This window comes from Phlebotomus papatasi, chromosome 1 (genome assembly GCF_024763615.1).
Source record: "Phlebotomus papatasi isolate M1 chromosome 1, Ppap_2.1, whole genome shotgun sequence".
In the NCBI taxonomy this organism is placed as follows: domain Eukaryota; kingdom Metazoa; phylum Arthropoda; class Insecta; order Diptera; family Psychodidae; genus Phlebotomus; species Phlebotomus papatasi.
In genome coordinates, this window is record NC_077222.1 from 78261544 (window position 1) to 78287764 (window position 26221).

Here is a 26221-nt window from a genome sequence, read left to right on the forward strand (position 1 = left end):
TATGAGGAAACTCATCTCATCCACACATAAACTTAAATTTTTCTATGAGAATACTTTTCCTCAATGTTAAAGAATTAGAGCTCTACAAATAAGAGAAAATTTAATACTAAAGCTCTTGAGTTAAAATGATACTAATGACTTCCTGTGGAAATTATCAACTAGAACACACTGATTTTCATGGCATATTTGCCTTCAAGAGCAAGCTTTGACGATCGTACAGTAGTTACTACATTCACAAAGTGAGCATGTAGAAGATTGTTGGATTTGCAATTGGTGAGCATCCCTGAGATTTTCCCCCTGAATCCTATATCCGGTCTAATGAATTTAACCAAAATCCTGGTTGATTTTCAATCAGACACACCATTACTCTGATTGGATGATTCCCTCCTGTCCCGTGCACTTCCCTGTTATTTTCCGGGGGAAATTCACAACTATTCTTGCATGAAATGCTCAAAGAGATGAGAATTTTTCCAGTACAATGAAGAAAAAGTTGCTTATCAATTGAAAATTTCCGAGGATAGCATTTAATATCTCAGCTCTCGGCCTAGAGAGAGTGCAAAAAGCTCCACTAATGCTCCATTGAGCAATTGGAACGAAGCACCATGAGCCATAGGTTGAAAGCTTTGCGGAAGTGGCAGAGAAAATCAAAGAGTTCATACTGTGATTCTCATCTAAAAGCAAAAAAAAATATAGGACGTATTTTTTTTAGTTTAATACGCATAGTAATGTGCACTTTACAGTTGAGCATAAAATCATTTTCGATGGCAGAGTAAGGATTTTGTTCCTTGACGTGAATCCATAGAATCACTATATGTTTTTGTGTTTGAAAACTTTTCATTTATGCAAAGATATAATTGCAAAGAGGAATTTCATGAATCTCTTCAGATGAGGAAAATATCTCCATACACTAAGCCAAAGTTACACATACAAATATCTTTTCTGATCGTTCAGTTCCAGAGACACTATTATAACGTTTTCCTTTCAAAGGAGTTGCACTTTCAAAAGGAAACTTTCAGATAATCCTCTTGAAATGCGACAAAGGGTTTTAACTTTCAAACTTACAGCATGTTCTCATAAAGCGGAGATGCATTTTATAAATCACAGATGTAGTTCTGGCAAATGCCATTGTACTAAGTTTGTTGTCTTGGAAAACCTCTTCTTAAATTTACTTTATCTGTTTTGATGATTGTTTTTTGATTTATTAAACAACTCAATTTTATAAAGTTGTTGTGATGTATTTTTTAAGCAAAAAAATGAAGCAAATATTAAATTAATTCCAATCATGTATTAAAATAACATTTTTTTATGTTGGTTTCAGGTGAACAATGTCACCCCAAAATAAAAGTGATTTGTCTTGAATATTATTCGTGGTTTTTCATTATTTAATTTTGCAAAATCCCTTGCATTATTTTTTAATGAAAGACATGTTGTAATGGCGACGAATAATTTTCAAAAAATATTTTTTTTTATTGGAGTGATGATTCAATGTTCATACTCTATTTATGCATCACTTACCTTAAAGAGAAATCCTTTTCGAAAAGACGAAGCCGCTCCAAAGCCAAGCCAAACCTATTCGAAAATCTGCTGAAAGCCTAAAGTACAAGTTAACATACTTACCGCCTTAGCCCTGGCGTGACATGATAACTTATTTTCGATACTATCGACTGTTGATTCTGAAAACTTTAAACGTTAGCTGCATTTTCCTGCATCGAATATTGATGTTTGTCCACAGCCTCATTCTTTTAAGAATGTTGCAATGAATGGCCCAACAATCCATAAAAAGTCGACATTCACTTAATCTAACAGATATAGATTTATCGATACTATCGATTCGATAGTATCGAAAAGTTATCATTCCACCCCTGATTGTTCTGCCATTTCGAATTTCGATATTCTTGACACTTCAATCGTTGACAATATCAACAGCAGTGTGTAAACGTTTGCTGCAAAGAGTGAACTTTTGTGTAGTTTTGGTTAATATAAATGTTCTTTTGGTGAATTTACTCAGTTTTGTGTAACTCGTTAACTCGTCGGTTTAACCGTTCGAACTTCCAACGGGTTTTTAGGTAGGTTCTCTCTGATATATCTTCGAATCGGTATAGAAAAACCGCAACCGGAGAGAGCTCTCTAATCGAGAAGATTATTATTGAACAAGAGGTAAGTGTCCATAACTACCTATGTCACAACAAGTTCTTCGAGTGTCAATAGGTGTTCCTTTCATTCTAATTTGCTAAAAGTCGAACAGCGCTGAAACTCGACCATACTGAAAGTTTTGAACTAGAATTACGGTTTAAGTCAAGAGATGGCTTTGTGGGAAACTGAACGGAATGTAGTTTAATCGGTTCCAGGCCAAAATACCGAAAGCCAAAATCCCGAAAGCTAAAATCCTGAACGCCAAAATCAAGTAACCCAAAACCCCGAATTGGCCAAAATCCCGAAAGCCTAAATCCCGAATTCTTAAAAGCGTCATAGCTACTCCCGCTTTTGCACTAACGTTTGCTGGAGAAACAGGAAAATATTCTGCGTCTTGGGAAATTATTCTACACATTATCCTCCATATAATTTCATTCCTTTGAGGATTTTGAACATTCGGAATTTTAGCTTTCGGGATTTTGCTTTCGGTATATTGACCCTTTCGAGGTTTTGGCGTTCAGGATTTTGGCTGCCTCCGAGTCTAATCATTATTTTGATTATAATTACGTTAAACCGTCTCCTTAAACCTTAAGACTTAAACCCTGAGTACTCTGCCTCCAGCACACCTTTTAGATCGGTAAAATTTTATGAAATCAAAATTCACGTCCCTTTCCTTCTTAACAAATTTGAGTAAGTCTATTTCAATCTTTCTCGTACTCAAAATTGGACTAAACTAAATTTAATTTGGTATGATGTTCAAAAGAAGAAGACGAGTACGAAAGAATGGGACAGATATGTGTTAAACTTTGAAGAAAAAAAAAGGATCTAAATTTTGACTTTATGAAATTTTCCTGGTCTAAAAGATGTGCCGGTGCCATTAGAATCCACACTGTTCTTAAGTGTCTGACTTTCCAAAATGCACCCTTCTACTGTAGGAGGAAATGTCCAAACCAAACCCCGTCAAAAAACTATTTTATGAAGAAAATTGCTCGCAATGTGTGGATTCATTAAGATCCACAAGTTTAAAATGGTTTCAGTTGATTTAAGAACCACTACAAATGGTTCAACAATGAGCAGGTACACTATACTTGCATTAAAGAGTTCAAGCTTAAATTTTAACCAAAACAAAGAATGTTATTAAAGTTTGTGTCACGAAATACTAATTAAATCTTTAGACTTATTAGATTGAATTCATAAAAAAAAACTACAAAACGAATAGTGTATTCTTATAAAATTTTAATTGATTCTCTTAAAATGTTCAAAAAGTTTATTCAAGCAAAAGCAATTGGTTAAGCAGATCAGACGCAAATGGATTTCGAAAAGTATATATTAATAAAAATTTTGGCATGAATGTCTATTGTAATTACGAAGCTTATTCTTATCTTATTTTTCTCCTCTTTTCCCAACTCATCAATCTGATTTCCTTCCGCAGCAGTAATGAAGGGAAGTCCTTGTTGCGTGACTCACTCAGAGTGTTGTGGGTTAAAAGAGTGTATCAAGCGTGGGAAAAGGGCCAAAGGGATGACTTAATTGAAATAGGTGTGGGAGAGACAACATTTATTCGGTAAACAAAGAGCAAACATCCTTTATTCAGGACTCGGGTGAAGCACCATGACCAAATGACCAGACCAATTATTTGGTTCAAGCGAGAAAGGGCGGGAAAAAATATTTCCACGGGGGGTGATATTCTCTGCGGATGGCTTAAACTGAATATATTGCTAAAGTGAATGAATCAATTTCCTCAATAATACATCACACAGAGGATTCATTGGAAAATTATTTCTAGTCCTGCGATCATGGGAGGTTGCATTTTCAAGTGGAAGCTTAAATAAATAGTCGTAAAAATGTCACACAAAGTCCGGTACAATGGCTGAATGTATAAAGCCCACCAGAAATGTGGCATTTGGCAAAAGCTGCCATATGGGTTTGACTTAAAGCTTACCACACAACTTATAAAGTATGCAACTCTCAAACACTAGTCGATGGACCAACACTGGGATGCTGGCCCCAATTACTGCAAAAGCAACATCATATGATGCAATCGGAAAATTGAATCTCGGAAACTCAATTTGTTTTTGCAATATCCTCTCGTGGAATGGCAATGCCTCTACAATGAAGCTCTCGTTCGAAGTATACAAAAAGTCTATTTCGCTTATATTATGTTGTAGGATTTTTAGCTATATTCTTTCACCAGAAAATGGTACAATGATGCACTCTCTTTGTCTAGTAAAGCTATGGTTAGCCGTTTCAGCGAAAGCTGTTTGGCATGTTGTGAGGCTTAAATAACTTCGTAAAGGGGTGACAAATTTATTAGAGTAATTTCAAAAAAAAAAAGCTGCTCCAATTTTAATAGTTAATATGCCCTTTATTTTGTTTGAAGCTAAAACTTATGATTTATTCTTAATTTAAGGTAAAAATAATTGACTAAAAATATTCAATTATTATATTTCAATAGGTCCTTGCGACCCAAGGCTCAATATAAAGATATTTTTACATTGTCGATAGTTAATCGTCTTTGTTTTCTCGTTTTCTCTAAAATTATTTTTAAATAAAAATATAGACATAGCTTTGAGTAATATTTCGGCCACCTTACTTCTAATAGTTTCTTGCCCTTCCGAAATTCTTATAAAGTTTTTTCATATCATCTCGGTTGTCGAAGCGACATTTTTGTTTTTCGTTTTGTATTACATAATCTCTATAATATGTTAAAAAAACTAAAAATTCATGGAAATTTGAGGGGAAAAAGAAGTGGCCGAAATTGTAAGCAGGTCGAAATTTGCTACACTTACCCTATACCATATTTATGGCATTTTTATTTATTAAAAAAAAGGATTGCTCAAACCTCTTGCGTTATAGTGACTAATAACAAAACCTTAATCTGAAAATTTCAAAAACGTTTCTTAATCGAAAAATCCTTAATCTTAAAGTTTTAAGTAAAATATTCATTTAATCCTAATCCATGTTCAACAGTATATATATCGTAAAGGTCCAAATAGATTCAGGCTAACCCTCGAGAATCAAGCCTATAAAATTTGGTAGCATTAAGGATGGAAAATTTATGCAAGGGACATGTAATCGAATATCCTCATTGTATGAAAGTTTGGGATCAACCTTAATTGCCAAATTTTTCAGGCAAAATATTCTCAAGTATCAACTTGAATCTATTTGAACTCTAACTGTTCAAAGTTTTGAAAGTAATACATATTTTTGTTAAGAGAAGTTTTAAATATATCGAAAAAGATATATAAGTTTCTTATATTATAAGTATATTAGGTATTTTATTCACTGAATGAAATTAAAATCTGAAAAAGATAAATTACATTACGGAAGTGGTAATTTAACCCTACGGTAATCGATGTAAATATTATCTGTTTTAGATGTATTAGGAGTCAAAGTTAGCTTTTTTTAAATGTTAACTTTGCCTCTAAAAAGTATAAAAGCAACATGAAAACAATGAAAAAAAATGTTGATAGGGGAAAGTATTCTCCCTTCGAAAGTTCATGCCTTCGAATAATGTGAATTTTCTTTTAGTTTTCCTAAGAGACTTACACATTTCTATTAAAATATTAGTTGGCTTACTATCAACTGTTGATAATTCCATGATAATTTAGTGTTAATCTCTTACGAAAAACAAATTCATATTATTCGTAGGTATGAACGTTGGAAATGAGAGCACCTTCCTTTATTTTTTTTTTACATATTTACATCTAAAAATGTTACCCTTATGATGAAAAAAAGTAAAAACTACCCTCTTCTTCTCAGTATTGTAAATATTGTCTTGCAAAGTAAATTAATCCTATCCTGTATCGCAAAGCTTTATTCTTCACAGTTCCTTTGGCCAGTTATGATACTCAATCATTTTTTCCTGTGAAACGTGAATCCGTAGAATATGATTGAAAGAGCACAATCACAAAAGCAGCATTGTAAATTAATTGAAATTGAAGTCAAATCCTTGAAATATTGTAAGCATTTTGTGGATTGACATCGATGTAAAATGCAATTTTTCCAAGAATGCAGGAAATTTGTATTTACCATTGCCCTGGAAAATAAAGTTTCTACTTGATGATTTCAATCGATTTGTGTAACTTTCTAGTATAGTTAGGAATAAAATATTTTATATGAAAAGTATTTCTAGAACTTTTCAAATTAAATAAAGTTTTTTTTTATCAAATTCAAACAATTTAATTCAAATTGAGTTGTTGTGAAATATCTCGAAGTATATTTTATTTTACTCACTCATCTTTTTAGAGGTACATACGATTTTAGGAACAAAAAATTTAAAATCAGTATGAGTTGGAACGAAAATTATATTACCAAATTGTCTGTGATTTTCGATAATTTGTTTTATTTAATTACGCAATACAACGCAGTGTGTATTGAGTGAAAATGTAAACCATTATTCATCATAAGTAATTAAATATTCAATTTCATCAAATATTGTAGTCCCAACGCTTCTGATTGGTAAAAGTTTTGAATGCCTTGGAGCATTTGGCGGTCAAGGAATGGTAGGGGAAAGTACCTAGGATGATTAACTAACGGATGGAGCATTTTAATTCAGAAATGGTATATTTTTCTTAAATTCTTTATAATTTTTAAGTCTTAGATCCCAAAAAATAAATATAACACGAAATGGTAGGCACATGTATAGAAAATATATTTTGATTGAATTTAAAATGTTACTGGTGTTACAAATAGAAACTTTGTCAGCAAAATTCAAAAAATTGCGAATTTTACGTCTTTTTCATATAGGTTTTAGGAACTGTTATCCTGGTGCAATCATTATAAATTTTGAGCCAATAACATAACATTAGATACTATTTCATTTGGTAAAACTTTTAAAATGATTGCATTTGGTTTTATACTAAAACTAAAAAATCACTTAGGAAAAAATATACCATACTTTTGTACGGAAAATGTATGAGAATGCTCCGCCCTGGAAAGTACCCTCCCTTAGAACGTTCATGCCTTCGAATAATGTGAATTTTCTTTTAGTTTTCCTAAGAGACTTACATATTTCTATTAAATATTAGTTGGCTTATCATCAATTGTTAATAATTCCGTGATAATTTAGTGTACATCTCTTACGAAAAACAAAAGAAATTCACATTATTCGAAGACATAAACGTTCGAAGGGAGAGCATTTTCCCATAATGTATTTAAGATATTTGATTTTGAAATTATTTTTTAAAATAGTTAAGGACTTTGTTAAGTCGTAAACTCTGTGGTAAAATACTTTATAAACTATTCGATAAATGATTTTGATAATTAGCGAGAAATTCTGTGAAACTTTCCTTACGTTGGACTATTTTTCATGCTCTCAGAAATTCGGAACGAAATCAATCTTCCTAAAAATTTGCTATAATCTTGCCTCTCTCTTTTTTCCGTTGAAAAATTGTTGTGAGTGACATTCCCCCCTATATCATACGAAATTATCTAGAAATGTGTCAACATTGTTGTTACAAATTGCCTCGTCCGAGAAAGATGATGCTGTGATTTTTTTTTTCAGCAGGGGCCACCAATTTGCTCTACCGAACGGATAATGATTTTATTGGAGTCACCCCACGAGAAACACATTAGTGTGTTATCAAATCAATCATGTCCCATTGAATTCCACAAACTCAATTCATGAGCGACAGCTTCCAAAATAGCCTTCAGGTATCCCTACAATGAATCGATTCCCTTGGGGCTTTGGCTAAATTTTAACCCTTCAATCAGACGACGATATCACCTTCAATGGAACTTTTCCCGCATGGCTCAATTGCTGGGTTCAGGGGTAAGGTTCGGGGTTAGGTGGGGTACCATGGTGTGCTGGTGACAGGCCGTGTGAATGGTGCTGCTGTAAATACCATGGTCGAAGAAGAACTTTCTATGAGAATGTCCTTTCAATAAGTTTTCCGAAGGGGTGAAACTGTCACCACATTCATGGGATCAACTCCTATAGGAGGTTTTGCACCTCTCCCTGAATGTTCCTCAGATTGGCTCCTCCAAGATCCATGGCTGGAGCATGTTTCGAGTGAGTTTTCGATGTGTGTGTGCGCCAAACAAAACGATTGTGTTGTGCCGAAAATCCACCAAAAGACATTTAATATCATCCCCCCTCAAAAATTCACAGTGCCCCATATATTGGCGTCTGAATTGTCGTGGGGTGATGATATCAGTGTCGTCACCTCTGCAAGGGGTGGCGTCTACCATAATACTGTGAACAGGAATATTTGTGGAGGAGCTTTACATCCACGATTTCATTTCCTTCTTTTCCCCATCGCACCCTTTTATAATGTTCCTTGACAATTTTCATGGTGAAATGTTTAGTGAGTCCGCAATAAAAATGGCTTAGTTTGTTCTACCCCACCATAAAAGACTCCATCTTCTTATACTCTCCCCAACCCCTCAACTCATCGTGCCCTAGTCAAAACGGGCCCCTTAAAATGGAAATGGAAGAATGGTGCATGAACGATTTGACACCATTTTTCTCTTAAGATAAAATGCTAAATTATTGTCTTTGTCTCATACCTGTTATTTTTTACCCTCTCTTATGGTCCTTCTAAAACCATACCTTCAAGGTATAGAATGCCTCAAATTAAATGTCCTATATAAATTTAAAGGACTATGTCGGAATCTTTTGAAAAACGATGCTTTTTGGGATCTTCTCTGACTTACATTTTGAATCAAGTTAGGTAAGGGTGATTGAATATTATATGTGAATCTGATCGGGGTATACAATGTGGCTTTTAGAAAGGTTTTAAAACAATTGTAATTGTGTTTCAAAATGAAAAAAAAATCATCAAAAATAAATTATAAAAAAAAATGTTTGCAAAACTCTCATCAACAATTAAAGTATTCACAATCCATTAACTTATTCAGACCGATATGGTTGACTAAAATTAAAAAAATAGTTGAAAATAATTAAGGATATAGTCTAAATAATGTTTTGATATTCTAAATGATTTTATTATTCGATGAAATGAACAGGAGAGAAGAAATGTCTTATCATAACAGAGGTATACACTGAATTTATCAGTTCTAAGCGTACCGTTGTAGTAACTAATAATTAGGAAATCTGTCATTAGAGGGGATCTACTCACAGAAGACTAATACGGGCTTCAGACCTGAGGCTTAGCCATTTGGCTTAAATCCTCTAATTCCTTATCACAGGTAAGATTTTAGAGGAAATTGCTGCTTTGGATTGAATATTAAGGGCCAATTAGCCATTAGATTTTGAAAAATTAATAAAATTGTTATTACGATTTTTAGGCCTTTTGAAACTGGGCTAAACCTCCAGTCTGAATCCGGTGTAAGCAGACTGGATGCTTGATTATAGAAACTTATCGTGTTTCAGGCTATTATTTTTTGAATCCCTAAAATTTCATGATCAAATATTTCATTGCTAAGTCTGTGAGTTCCAAAATTTTTATGACCAAACATTTCGACATAAGCTCTATACTTATTTAATTAAATATTTGATTCTATTAAATATTTTAGACCAATCACGTTCTTTGATTAGATGAAACTTGTAAGTTTGAAAGCTCAAGCCAATTAGAGAACGCGGTGGATCTAAAATATTTTTTTTTAGACCAAATATTAGATTATAAGGGGATAGTGTATTACATTTTATGAATCTCTAAATTTATTTATTTAATTTATTTTTATGTACACATTCCATTTTTACAATGTATAGTCGGTTATTACATTTTAACATTTAACAATTATAGAATTTGCAATAAAAAAGTTATAATAAATTATGACTAAATATTTCATCAGTTAATTTTGAGTATACCGAATTTCGAAAACCAAATATTTGATTGTTAAATTTTCGAGTCCCAAAATTATTATGATTAAATATTTGACTGTAGAATTTTTGAGTTCCTAAATTTTGATGACCAAATATTTAATTGCTAAATTTTTTATCCCCGAAATCTTTATGGCCAATTATTGTTTCGCAAATTTTGATAACAAAATATTTGATTGCTAAATTTTTGAGCATAGGGGGAAGTGGGGCACATTTGAAAGTGGGGCACCTTTGAAATTAGGATTTTACTCCTATGTCCAAGTGAAAATGAACAATATCATAATGTAATTAAGCTTTTCAATCTGTTTGTGTAGCTAAATTATATCACGATAAGGCTCAATTTTATTTAAATATAGGTGAAAAATCCAAATTTTAAAGGCACCCCACTTTCAAAGGTGCCCCACTTCCCCGTACCAAGATTTTGATAACTCAATATTTGATCACCAAATTTTTCAGAACCAAAGTTTTGATGACAACATAATTTAATTGCTAAATTTTTAAATAAACCAAAATTTTAATAATCAAATATTTGATCACTAAATTTTTGAGTGCCAATAAATTTTTTAACAAATATTTGATTGCTAAACTTTTAAGCCCAATATTTTGATGACCAAGTATTTGATTTGAATGTTCGCCCGAGCGCTTATATATTTGTTCAACTCATTTTTGCGTTTTTGCTGTAGTTTTAAAAATATTTTGAAATGGCTTTTGGAATTCTCAAGGTATATTATTAGTTATACCTATTATTTATCCATTATTTATTATTTATTATTTATCAAATTATTTATTATTTGACCTTTTAGTTAAGGGAAATGAGAAACAATCTTTGTAAGAAGAGAAAAAACACAAGGTTTGTTTGGTAAGTCGCCCTATTCACTTTGTAAGATTTTTTGTTGAAATTTTGAATAAAATTCTTTTTTACGAAATTTGCGTCAAAAAGTGTCAAAATACTCCTTATAAACATAAATTTCTTTACAATGTGTAGAGGCCATAAAAGACTAAAGCTAATAACAATTCATTCAAAAATTTGAAAGCCTTTGAAATTCATGTAAATAAAACAAATTTCTAAAAGAGGACAATGTTCAATTTTTATACGTTCGTTAATAATTTATGGACGAGTGGGACATGGGTGTTCCAAAAACGAAATTTTTTTTTCTAACTAGAAGATAAAATAACTTTCTATACACAATTTTTTTTTGCAAAATTGTTCGTAAATGCTTGTGATTTCCTATTAAGGACTTACGAAATGCTCGTAGGTCGTATAACTCACAAATAAGTTCGTAAAAGTTTGTACGTTTTGCACTAATACACAAACATAGTTCGGACCATGATCATTTGACGAGTTGTTTTTGTACTTTTACAAACATTTGATTGTAAATATTGATAAACACACAAAAATATCCGTAAAATTAAGTAATTTGTTTGTAAAAGAACAAAAATGATCGTCAAATGATCATTTTTACGAACAATATTTGTGAAAAAAGTACCAACTTTTACGAACTTGTTTGAGGTTTAAACGATTTACGAGCATTTCGTAAGTCCCCTATAGGAATTCACAAACAATTTCACGAAATATTTTTTTCTGTGTAGCCAAAAAAATGTTTTTCTTTTTGGGACACCGGCGTCCTACTCGTCCTGAAAATGGTTAACGTTTTTATATTTTTTATAGTAGGGGAGAGTGCGGCAAAATTTGTCAAAACGAAAATTTCAATATTCACTATTTTCTAAAATAAAAGAGGCTGAGGCTTGAAATTTTTATAATAGATAGCCTTAATGAACCTTCTTAAACTTACAAAGTTTCAAGGGATTCGCGGAAGTATTATGTAAAATAAAAAAAAATGAAATTTTGAGCCCTATTTTTGGAATATTTGGCTTACAGAAAATATCAATACTGATTAGCTCAATTTAAGCACATTTCTCGTTAAGATAGAGAAAAATTATCTTCGACAAAGTTGTAGAGGAATAAATTTCCTATAAAAATATGTCTATTTCATATTTTTAGCGTTTGCGAGAGTAAAACGTCACAAATTATCCGAAGAGTGACAAAATTTGCCCCTACAATTTTGGGAATCTCCACAAAATCGACTTTTAGAAAATGATTCGAAAATCACATTTCTTTCGAGATAGAGGAAAATAGTCTTCTGCAATGTTGTAGAGCAGTAAATTTTCTATAAGAATATGCTCATTAAGTTTTCTCAGAGCTCGTGAAAGAATTAAATATGCGTTTTGACAAGTTTTGCCCTAGTCTCCCCTATCAATGTCACGAGTTCAGGCATTTCGCAAAGTCTGGGATGCTTTGCCACCCCTTTTTAATTTTAAAATTGTGAAGGAAAGGCTCTGCAAGGAATTGGACAAATCTACGAGAACAATGTAATTGCAGCATCCTGTATAATGCCCTCTGTAGCATTTCAGATGTGTTTAAATAGACATGATATGGCAACAAAGGACAAATATGCAGATGCCACTGATGGTATGAAAATTCATTTTGTTGTTGCGTGTGTGTAGATACAAAAGTATAGCTAAAGGCACATTGATACCAAATGGTGAGGTTGGGGATACTAAGTAAAAGGTGTGCCAACGTGAGGTAAAGCCAGAAACAATGTTGATGTTGAGTGTAGGTGAGTTTGTGCAGAACAAGTTTTCCTTCTCCCAGCATGTATCCACCATAAGCGCTCAAATGCAAGTGTAATCTCTTGAGTCACTCTCCATTCAAAACTCCAAAAACTTTAAATAAACTTTTTAGTGATCTTATTCAGTGCATAGAGGTTTAAATGAAATTGATTGAAATTGAATGCACATTTATGAATAATTCCAATCTTCTGGTTAGGTGCTACCAACCATAATCTCCCTGAGGGTGAACTATTCAAAAGTTTTCGCAAGTATAGTCTTTATGATATTACATTGTAGCGGTAGAAATACATTGACCTGCAAATACTTATATGGTTCTCCTAATATTGCAAAAATTTCAAGAAACGTGGTCCCAATTGGTTCTTTGTTTGTCTTAAAAAAAGCGCAAAAAATTGCTAATTTGTGTCCTTCTAATCAAGGGAACCCCTTCAAGAAGTCAAAAATGTCTTCGAAACTTAAACCCCAACGGCGGAGTGTTTAAAATTTTTAAATGAAAATTTCAGAAAATATAATTTAAAGTTCAAATGCAGTACTTTTTATATGGTTTAGAGCTTACCCAAGTGGCAAAAATGTGTCAGTATGACGTTATGGTTATCGTATGGTAATGGTAATAATTTGGTGCACCCGCACGTCATACTTTCGAAGTGGGGAATAACCTCCACGTTATAAAGAGGTAAGCGAAGCGACACTACTTACCATTTTGGTAAGTTCACTAACGATGGTGACACGTTAGTTGAACGTCGCTTCTTACCTCTTTTCTATTCGTCTCTTTCTACTCCACAGTTTATTTTTCTTCGTTCTCTTTTTATTTCCATGACGCATAATTCATCATGAAATCTCTCACTGAAAATATTTCAATAATCGGCGCGCAAATATCGCGGGATTTCATTGGTTTTATTTATTATATTGAACATGCCGATGCCGTTTACCGATAGAGATATTATCAAATATCGATTTAAAATATCTCCCGACCAGAAAAAAACTGATATTTGATAATTTTTCAATGGAATAATTCTAAAAATTTTCTGAATTTTTTTTTAACTATTCCCTATAATTTCTGACATATTGTTACAACTTCTTGGTCATAAAAATAAATTTCATAAGTAATTAGATTTCCTGAAAAACGGAATTTAAAGTCACTCTGAAAATTTTGAATTCGCGCGCAACAAAATCTTATGGCGCACTCATCCCAATAAAAGTGTGTCCGCGTCCGCGGAAAGTCTTGCGACATCTCTTGTATTCCAAAGACGGATTCTTTTAACGCTCATAGGATAATAATATAGATTTTTATAAAATAATTTTAGACACTTGCAGATAAGAAAAATTTCTGTAAATTACGTTACGTTTATAAAAAATTTTAATGAAAACGGGAAAATTTATATACATAAATTTATATTTTATTTTAAAGGGATTGTCTTGAATCGGGTCCCGGTCAAAATCCTGAAAGCTAAAATCCCAAATTTTTAAAAGTGTCATGGCTACTCCCACTATTGCACTCAGGGACATGACATTTCCTATGTTTCCCATATGTTTCTAGCGCGCCGAAAAACTTTTGGGTTCATTGGCTGTTTTCTGTCAGTGTAGAATGTATTAGCAAATAATAGTAATACAAAATAAAAGCCAATTTAATATAGAATAGGCAACCGAAAATCCCAAATTGGCAACCTACGTAGTTTTGGAGATATCTCGTGAAATGTGTACGAAAACAGAGAAAAATTTACACTAAAATCGGTCGCATTTTTCAGAGCTAATGCCACCCCCCTGATTGCACTCGCGTATGCTGTGGAGGCAAAGGAAAATTTTCTGTGTCTTGGGAAATTATTCTACACATTATCCTCCATATAATTTCATCCCATTTCAGGATTATGGCGTTCGGGATTTTGATTTTCGGGATTTTGGCTTTCGAGATTTTGGCTGCCTCTGCTTGAATCATGTGGCGTACATTTAGTCCTCAAATCCAACATAACAATCATAAATGTTTGGAAGAAACCTTAATAGAGAGGACAGGTTGTCCTGTTTTCTTTCGAAATAAATTAAAATAAGAATAAAATTTCACAATTTTGTGTTAAATTTTTAAAAACCATTATACAAAATAAATATGTTCGATTTTTTAAAATGTTGAAAATATTTTATTTTGTTGTATCAATTTAATTTTACTTGATTTTTAAGAAAACAATTGCTTTCTTTTAAATTTATTTTAAATTTTTCTTCGTTAGTGAAAGGCTAAGAACACGCTTTACGTCCAGGAACGTAATGGAATGCCATTTTCGAAAACTAAAAAGTGTTGTTTTGAGAGCAATTTGTCCACAAACTGTAAAAACAAAACTTGCAAAAGAAACTATACTTACATTTTTGTGAAAAAAAAATCTTTTAGTTTTCTACAAAAAAAAGGTACTTTAAACTTCTGAAATATTTTATGATATCTACAATGCTTGAATCGACTTTATGAGAGTCCTCCTAGAACCTCAGGTCACTATCTCTAACTCCTTAGGTTAAAACATACCGCTGCCCGAATAAGCAACGTAGTGTCATTATTAAAAATTGTCAGATTATATTATACTTTTTGAACAATAGAGTCGGTTAAGGAAGTTCCAAATGGTAGTTGACTTCAAATATTCAGACTATTTTTTTGTGGACCAATAGATGGCACTATTGTCGTTGATGCTTTGTAGTAAAGATATTAAATTGACTTCAAATTCAAATCTCAGAAATACTTTATGCACCATGAGTGCATGACACGCTTCGCTCTAAAAAAATGTATTTCTCGATTTTCATCCCAAAAGATCAAAAATTTCACATGAAGTAACCGATAAATAGGATAAATACATCGAAAACTTAAACTTGTTCATCTTTAAGTCAATTAAGCAATTTAAAGAAATGAAAAATATCGAAACAATCGGTAAAAATCGTATTGATATATTTAAGAATAAAAAAATCATTTTTTCAACACATTAAGATAGAAACGATTTTTTGCTTAGAGATTGTAAGTTAGAAAAAATCTGAAATAAATCATTTTAAACGTAATTCAAATAATAATTTTATTACTGAATTTTAAACTCTCGTATTATTAGGTTATGTTTAAGTAAGATCATCTATTTAAATTTCATTTAAATGCAAACAATAATTTAAAAAAAAAATTAATTTTTAATATAAAAGTAGAAATACTCTGAGAAAATAATTCGTTTGCAAATTATTTGCAAGAACGAAAAATTTTATCACACATTTATTAAATGCAAGACAATCATATATTACATTTTATTTTTAAGCTATTCTATAACCTAATATTCTTATATTGTGATTTCTAAACGTTTAAAGAGCTGTAGATATTCTATTCATAGGGCTGAGAGTATTGAAAGAGAACAGTGACAAAATTACGTTATGTGCACGTAAATTTTCTTACAAACAGTTACGTAATATTTTGAGAAAAAAACGACGAAAAAATTACGTTATTATGACACAGCAAGTCTGACGTTAATATTTTAAGTAGACAAAACGTTATATTTAGGTCATAAGGTTTCCTCGACTCTTTGCAACTTGAAGTAACTTGAGTGACGTGCAACAAACGTTTCTTTTACCTCATTTTTGCACTATAGTAAATTTTTGCCACTTGGGTACTCTTAATATATTTTTATTATGCTGAAAAAAAGTAGACAAAATATGCTATTTTTTTTATTCTTCATATCCACGTAAGCCCTTAACATTACCGTTGTTATATGCACCTTTTATTTTTTTTTTAAATTTTCATCACTCATTTCAGTATTAAGAATAATTTTACAGTTTCGGTTAAAATGGAAGTTTTTATAAAGTTGTAAACAATTTTATAAATTTTCCCATATTCGCCCAATATTAAAACTTATTATAAATTTTAAACTTTTTACACTGTAATTTATCCTTCGTAGCTTCGAGGGTTGTGCAATGTTATCAAGTGGATAGACTATTCATACGATTCATACATATTTATTATTATTGTTATCTTTCAATTATCGGTAAAATATGTATTTTCACTGTTTGCTTTTAATCGACTTTTTTCCAGCAAAGAAGGTAAATAATTTTGGGTTCCTAAAATATTTTCGCGTCGTGGCAATGGATAGGAAAAAGTTTTGTACCTTCATTACTTAAAAGTTAAAAGTTCTTTTACCGTGTCTACCACAGCATCAATTTATATTGGCTGAACATCTTCAATAAATTAATGTCCATGAAAGTTGCAATTTCTCCGTGGTTTTATCTAAAGGTGAGACGAAAAAAAAATTGGGTATAAGATATTGAACTTTTTGGAAACTTTTCCTTTTCCCCTCGAGCGATTATGCAGTATTTAAAAGCAAAGTCTATACGACACTGATAGAAAATTTTACAAATTTTATATCCTGGTTTTAGGATCGAAAATTTATTAAAGACACAACTCATTGAGATTTTTTTTATTGGTTTTCGATCAATCAATCATGCAGTACCGGCCATAAGTTTCTTGACAAAGGTATGTTTGAGAAAATTTTCTTTTTGTAAATGTTATGTTTGTAATCCATGGATGTTATTTATGTATTTCAAAAAAGATTAATTAATTTTATTTCATATAATAAATAATTATTTTTTAAATGTTGATCATTTTACGTCGGCCAAAAGTTTGTTGACAAATTTGGAAAAGTTGCTCAGAATGGTCAAATACGAGCAATCAGCATTCTGTTACCAGTTATATTATGAAGTTATGTTATTTGAGAGGCAAATAGTCGGTTTGCAGATTTCTAAAGTTTTCCGTGGTCAATATATGCATATAAAAGTAATGATGAGTAATATAATTTACACTAAAATAGCGAGTTAGAAAATAAAAAAGGAAGGGAAATCGTCCAGATATATTTTCAGAATGAATCTCCAATGTACTATAAGAGATGCTGGACACAAAATCAATTTAAAATACCTTGAAAATAATTATTTTGATTAAAAAAATGCTGAAAATTTGTCTGAGTGAACAATCGTTAAAACTCTACTTGTACGTAGAAAATGGTAAGGTCTTCGACATTGTAATCATAAAAAATAGAACTTACCTCAGACTAAGTGTTTTGTACTATAATATCCCTATTCACATTTTTTTGCACATTTTCCTCATGCGACATATTCAGAAAGTTTTTCGTGTTTCGCTAAAGCCACGCTATTTAAGTTACAGTGAATGGAAGATAACAGTCCAAAAGAAAGTTTTGCAAATTCTTTAACTCATCCCTATAACAGAGAAACTATCTAAAGTCCTCAGTGGTGCACTCAAAGTGAAATTGTGTGAACATTAGGACACTTTATTGCAGCAAATTTACTTCCATTCGCCTTAAGCACCAAATGTGAAATGTACTTTGAATTGCAAACTCCTTATCTACCCTCAATTTCAATCCAATTTTGGTAAATAAAATTCTACTATAGAAGATATGTAAATATTTTTAGTGATCATGTCCCACAAAAAAAAAATTGACTTTTAACCTTTGTACAGAGGCAAATGATGAAATTGAAAATAAACAGGTATATATAAATTTGACATGAAAATTCCATTCACATATGCGATATTTCAGTGTAATTTTCATATGAGAAGAAATAATATTTTTATGGAGCATAAGATGTGTTATTTTACCCTTTTCCACCAAGTCCTCATATACTCCGATGAATATTAAATGCCGCGAGACTTATGAAAAATGCTTTTGAAATATTTCTGCTTTTTTTTGCTTTCTTTCTTAAATAAGCTAAATGGATGAAAAAGTACTTCACTTAAGTGACGATGCACTTTATATTAGAATATTATTGTGAACTTGGCTTTCTTACAGTACCCTACTTAATGGTTCATTTGAGATATTTTAATTCATGGAAAATTTTCTTCAGTCTATTGTATAGAAAATAAAATTTAATGGTTTTGATACTCTTTCTATCGTTATCATTCTAAAAGCTTGTGAATGGAACATTTCTATTAAGTGTCTTGATACAACACTTCTAGTACAATTTTGAACAAATGTTGGTGTTCGTCAATGATTTTACTATTCAAACTGAAAGAGGGTGCAGTATGTCTATAAAATCTGCCTTTTTCAAACAATTGTAGGTCTACAATTCAAACGGTCAGAGATATTGACTTCCGATTTTCGCTGACACTCCATAAAACATAATTATCTTCAGGAGTTTTCACCTTTTGCCTTAACACAAACTTCCTTTTATTAAAGCCCTAATAGATTGTTTTAAAATTCTCGTTTATATTTCGACTGCCGAGAATATAGAACGAATAACTCGATTTCTTACGAAATTCGTTTTTTCGCTTTTTGGGTACTTATTGACACCCTCTACTTTCCCTGTGAATAATAAACCTGAATGTTCACTATTCCCAAAGTTATAGTCTTATATCTAAAGAACCAACATAAGACCTATTTTTCATTTTAGTTTAAGACACAAATCGAACAACTCGACTGTTTAACGTTATTTTATTGCTTATCAAAAGCATCCCGGCTGATTCCACAACAACAAATAAATACCCGTTCGAGTGTGGAGTAGTGTGTGTTAACACTAAACCTACCGACCGTTTTTGATGATTTTTTTCTAGCACGCTCGGTCCATTGACAGATCGCGGTAGCGTAATGCCCTAGACACACTTACGACTTAAGCCGAGAGACGACTTAATGGAAAGTGATGTAAATGAAGTTTGACCATTTGTCATTGATCATTCTAATATAATTATGCTAAGCCATCTCTTGGCTTATCCTCAGGTCTGTCAAGGCCCTAAGGATACTCAACAAAGTTTTCTTGGATAAGAGAAAAAATTAAAGTTTAAACACTGAAAAATATATTACATACAGACTTTAAGAAATTCATAAAGTTTGATAGTGACATTGTACCGTTTAAATATGTGTAAATTTAAGAAAGTTTTTAAACCGGTGAATTTGACCGGTCTTGATAGGCTTTGTTTTAAAATAGGAAATATTACATTTGATGAGTACAAAATAAATATATATTAGTAAAAAACGTGTTAGAAAAAGCAGTGAAAAATTAAATTTTATCAAAAAAAAAAATGAACAGCAAAGAAAATTTGAAAAAAAGCCGTTGAGAAAGGTTTTGCAGCTTCGTAATGCTGCAGCTGAATAAAAGATAAGTTTTTTTTCTAAGTTACTGAGCGAATCTAACCCATGACTATATATTTTGATAACTAATCCAGCACCTTACATATTCTACAAACTTGGAAGCATAGGCCTTTTTTCCTACGTTCAAAAACCAAAAATAAATAATGAGCCTATAATTACATTTTTGATGAGTGTCTTTAAAGAAAAACAACTATTAAAAGTTATATAGAGGGTTTATTAGGGTTAATATTTATAGGGAAAATCTTTTCGTCGAAAAGGGTTGTTTTTCTGGGTAGAGGAAAATTCAGAGACATTAAAGCGTGTCCCGGATTTAAATTCTTAGAAGACAAATGACTCTCATTAAAAAACTATAGTACATATAAAAATACTATTTATATTTCTTGAAAGGGTATTTCATTGTGATTCAAATCCACTTTATGGTGTTTTATTCATGCGATTTCTCCGCGAAATCTCACACCATCTTCTTTACTCCCCTCATAAGCCTCTGGACAAGATCGTACCCACGATCTCTGACGACTTTCTTCCACTTTCGTGCGAACCTTGGCAGCTTAGGAATATCGAACTTTTGCCGCTTTATTGTAAATGTATCTGTCAAAACTATTGATGACTGAGTTTAAGAATTCCTCACTGTCTGCACGCCGATCTGGAATATCATTTGACCCATCCAGAGATTCCATTTTCACTAGAAAATTGAGATACTAAACAATTTTTACGAAAAACTCGAAGAAAAATATGCACTTCCTAAGCTAAATGACACTTTATCGTTGAGCCTAATCTTTTTTCAACCTATTTATGGTAGGTGGGACTCTTTCATTGTCACTTCTGCGCAATTTGTACGTTTGTCATCTAATTTACCTAGTTTTCAAGCGAAATTTTCCATTTTTCACTTTAAATTGTTCAGTGGGAATTTTAAAAATCAATAAAGTTCAAAACATTTTCTACAAGACAGATAGGAGATAGAGAAAATCCGAGGATTACAATAGATGTGACTATAAGAGAATCACACCTAATTGACTGTAAGAATGCAGTGAGAAAAATATGTCACAAAAACATGTGTTAGAAAATATAGCATAAAATTGATTTTATAAAATGCATAATACCTCCTACAAACGGAAAGCAAGTAGATGATAGTTCCATCTAGACCATAATGTATAAATTTTTGTATTTGGTGTAATATTTTACGGTGAAAATGAGGCGTACATAAGTGGAAAAGTATTGCACGTAGCTGAGCAAACCGGAGCAGTTTCGTAAAAATCGACACTAAATTTTATTTTTTCTCTATGGAGGAAAATATAAGGTTTTGGAGAACTATTGTGAGATGGGATAACGAACCTTATAACATAAGTAAGAGATTTTTTTACACAGCTGATAATTGATTCGGCTTGTATGGCATTCAGTAAAAAGCCTTAAGTCTTAGACATTATTTTTCGAACGAAGTTGTATAAGTTTCCTCTAAATATTAAAAATGTTAAATCGGAAATTGAAATAAATTTATTTAGTTAGTTAATAATAAAAATTGGTCAACAATTTTGAATTTTCCAGATTCACTTATACGAAAACCGCCAAATAGCATTAAACCGACTTTAAACTTTAAGAAAATTCTCATGCAAATTTCATTTCGGTGCTATCACACTAGGATTTTTCACGTTTTAATTTTAAATTCAATTGAGCCAATTGAGCATTAAGATTTCTAGAATTTACTTGAAAATTCACAGAGCCAGGACACATTTTGCAAGAAATTTGTTCAATTTTAAATAGTGCCGCGAGATTTTTGATTGTGAATGACTCCGGAAAATGTGGGATATTACTTAAAATGTATTATAAGTCACTTATCTGTTATTCAAAAGGATCCCCATATCCAGAAAAAAAGATTTGTAGGCAAAGGGTTCATGCAGCGACTCTCATACAGGCTTATTGAAAATCTGTAGTCGTCTGGGAGTCGTCCCAACTCCCAATTGAAATTTCTTAACATAACAATTTCCTTCGAATGGCTTTGGAGCAACTTAATGAATTACTCCCGATAGTCAAGTTTCACTTCATGCAGATTTATCACTAAAACACTGTACTTATCTTATATTTTCGCCACAAATAATATTAATTACGAGTTAAATAAATTTAATAAGAACAATTTTCTTCAAAAGACTACTTGTTCAACTGCAATAAAATTTAAATTAATGAGCAATTTTAACATTTTAATTTGCTGAATTCATATTTATTTGAGCAACCACATTTATGCTATTTTAACATATTTAAACAGATTTTTCTGGCGCAAGTATTAATTTTTATTAATAAATAAGTGCAGATCTATCAATTCAATTGGTTTTTAGTGCAAAATAACGCATAGGAACAATTCATCTGAAAATTAAATTGACAAATTGAAAAAATCCTAGTGTTATAGCATGGTGACATTTCTGAAATTTCCGAAATAAAAAGATCAAGTTGATCCAAATTTGATCCTTTTGCAAAGGATGGATCAAATTAACATGGTCTATTGTGATTAATGTGCATTCAGAGTTTGAAATTTGATCCATCCTTTGCAGAACCAGTGCAGAAAGACATTCTTTTGTAATTAAAATTTTCAAGAATATTAGAATTTTACTTTAAGTTTTTATTTCCTTGTTTAATTTTTTTTCTAATCATTTCTTAAATTATCTATCCCCCAATTTTGATTAAACAGCTCGAACTCCACAGAGAGAGTTATTCTCTCGATCTTTTCACCCCCCAAAATTTCCACCTCCCACTCCCCGGAGAGCACTTTTCTGAATATATCTTCACGTTTTAGACGATTTTTGAGAAATGTCGTCATGCTGTTTGTCCGTCTGTCCGTCTGTTCATTTGTGTGTCTGTCCGTCCGGTCGTTACCACGTTTTAAGCCCAAACGGTTTGAGATAGCGCCTTGAGACCTTCGGGGATCCTACCCCCATAAGTCGACCCTGGGCACATTAATACGCCCCTCATTTTCCCCAAATTCTCTCTTTCCCACCAAAACCATGTTTTTGGGATTACTAGAAAACGCATGTCTAGAAATTTCCTTGCGGGAAGGCCTTGCTCCTTCATGGAATGTTGCAGCATTATTATTATTATTATTATTATGAAAACGCATTGTCTGATTTTTTCATTTTGCATATGTTTTAGAGATTACCCAGGCGGACATTTCGTCCTTATACGAAAATACCGTTAAATCATTCCTAGTAAAGGTTTTTCAAGGTCAAAAGTTTAAAAAGGCGCTACAGAACACATTTATTAACCGAACGGTATCATGTTTGGGTTCGTTGAAAGGTCTTGAAATTTCTAACAAGAGTGAATCGTTTACAATCGGTTATAAACCGGTAACATGCCAATTCATAACCGATAAGTAATTTTTATCAGAAAATTAATTGTATCACTCCCAAGCTATTTTGGACGATGTTTTGAGTGGTTCAATCTGGAAGGGAATTCTGTAACACTCTGGAAATGCCATATGACAAATTGGGTTAGAATCTTGGGAGAGGTTTTTTCGAAAATGCGATTCTGTAGCAGTGACATTGCCATTTCAGCTCACGTGGCATTGTCAGAAGTCACATATTTGAGATTTCTTGCAATTCAAATGACAATGAATGTTGTTAAAAAAAATCAACCAAGACGTACTGTATTTTCATATCATCAAGTAAAGGGATTTCATTAATAATTCAATGAATTGCATTTTCGAACTCATATGATATGACAAAAAAAGCTCGAATGGCATTGTCAGGTTTCGAACTTACGCGTGACAATGCCACGAAAATTATATAATTCCCCTACTGGTCAATAAATCGGTTGAAAACCGGTAAGCGGTAAGTTATGCGAGAATACTTTTGGGGTGCACTGTCACGAGTTCGAGCATTCTGCAAAGCTGGAACGCTTTGCCACCCCTTTTTGGGAAACAAAGCTCGCAATTTTTTTCTACTTTGCTTGCAGACAATTTTAAAAATTTAATTCTTGCCAAGATATCTCTTCTCAGTGCATTATTATATTATTTTGCGAAAGAAATAAAATGTTTTATAGTTAAAATCTTTGGCATTACTTGTTCTTTCTGCAATTACAATTTCAACAGATCAATTGATTCTCTTGGTTAGTTGAAAAGTTGCTTCCATCACGAAGGAAAAGTGCCATCACGAACGATTTCAGACCATTTTATTAATAAAATTACCATGTGTATATGAATTTCACGTAGTATAAATTTTAATTAATTAAATTTCAAAGATGCCTCTTCACAGGAGAGCGTAACGAACTTTCTCTGGAGTGAATTTCAAGGTGGAAATTGTGACTTCTCCCGTGATGAATACGCCAAGTAATTCTCAACCTCCTTGTGCCACTTCTAATTGCAATACTGGAAACCGCATGATGAGATGGGGATTTATTTTGATGGATGGAGGGAAAAATGGGTGAGAGTAATCACTTCATCACACCTGACTGTACCTCCAAGTGGAGATATCAGTAGAAAGTTTGAAGTATTCTGGTTTCATTGCTGATGTGCAAAATCCATGAGATTTCCTAAATTTGACACGCATACAGACTTTCTCACCTCAATTCTTCCTTATGTATTTTTGATAAATAAAATGTCGGATAAATTTTCACAATATCTCTTCATTTTCCTTTCTTCTTGGGAAAGCACCTGGCTCCAAAACTGAGAAGAAGTGATGCTACACCAAACATTAAATTATTTCCAATTTATTTGTTTAACATGAAACAGTAAAAAAATGTCTCACTCTACCTCCTGACTTTCGCAGGAAATTCATTTATAAAATTTTCTAACTTATCCCCTTTATCATTCCACTCCGTTGGTGTGTGGGGCTGTAAAATTTGCTCATGGGGGAGAAAAAATGTATATAAAAGTTCCCACGTGCACACGAGTCTAAAACAAATCCAATAATACTTGTTCGTCGTTGGAAAAGTTTCTGTATTTGTTTGTTAGATGACTTTTGGGAGGATGTGGAAATTTCTTTTATGCTAAAGCATCAGCTTTATGATTAAAAATTCTTTCATCTGTGTGGTGAAGAGACAGTTTTTTTTTTTTATAAAAATTACTCGGTGAACAACCTGAGAGATTATATTACTGTATAGTGTGACAAATATTTGTGGGAGTTTTTTATTTCAACTATCTCCTCTTTTGGTCTTCCACATTTTGCACATCCTCTTGGTGAATTGTGCACAGAGTGCACACAAAATAGAAAACAGGAAAGTCAGGTAAATATTTGCTCCCAGTTTCAACGTTTCCACTTGAAAAGATTCAATTAAATTAAGCTGCTGCAAAAATCAATTTTAATGAACGCATTTGCTCTTCAAAGAATGGCATACAACTCAATTGACGTAAATAATATTTTTATCGTATAGTTGGGCTATAGTGCACTTTCATGTAATCTTCTTCAAGAAAATTCACACTTCACTAAAAGCCAAACATTCATTGAATACAAATGGACTTTTTTTTTCCAGAAGGATTACCTTAAGAAGCCCCATCATGATAGCAAACTTCTATTCTCCATTGAGTACATTTTTCCAGGTAAGAACTCGACGTTTGCGGAAGAACTAAATGGACCACTGCAGCTATATGAGCTTAACATACAAAAAAAATCTTTGTCTAAAATGGAAAATGAAACTCGCAAAAAATATAATTTAAGAGAAGCTCACCAGGCGCCTCCACTATGGAAACCTTTTATTTGTAGTGCATAATTTCAAAATATTCTTCACATTTACCAAAGGCAAGAAGTTGAAACTGTATAGTAGTGCTCTATGTAATTTATATTATGATGCGTATATTCCTATCTCGCAGTTTAAGGATGCAATCTTATTTTATGTGCTTCCGGTGCTTCCTTTCCTTTGTTTACTTCCTTTCATTCAATGTTCTGACACGAACATACACAAATTCCTCAAGGGAAGAATTGAGGAATTTCTATTTCACTTAATGCATCTTTTATTAAATTCCATCCCAAAAACTTGTTTATTGTTTAATTAGAGTGGTATTATGTGAAATCAACTTAAGTGCCAATCTAATTGATGATTACCAGTATATCAGTTAAAATACCCAAGCAGCAAAATCTAGTCTTCACCAAGTCTGTCTTTGTCATATCTGAGTCATTTAGTAGTAATTTGACTGAAAGTGGGGAATCATCAAACAAATGGGTGAGATTGTTAAGAAACTCACTTTATAAGACGCTCAATTTTCTGCAATAGTTCCTCTTCGATTACTACTGATTTTATACAAGTAAATCAAGGTGATGAACTAGGGTGGAATCACCATTTCTCGCCAGTGCCCCACTTTTCGCCACTTATATTGAAATCGCATTTTTTCCATGGCCTCTACACACTAGTAGAATTTTTTTTAAAAAAATGGCTTTTTTAAGAAAATTTCTCTTATCCTTGTAGGCAGAAACGTCAGAATTTTTTAAAAAAGACAATTTTTGACGAAAATTCCTTCTAGTGTATATACACTTAGGGTAAAGTGATATAAGTTGGACATAGTGTTACAAGTTGGAAAATTCGCCGGTACAAGTTGGACATGGCTTTTTTTCTTGATAAATACAATACAAAATTTGTTTTTAAGCACAAGGAATCAAATTATAAAACT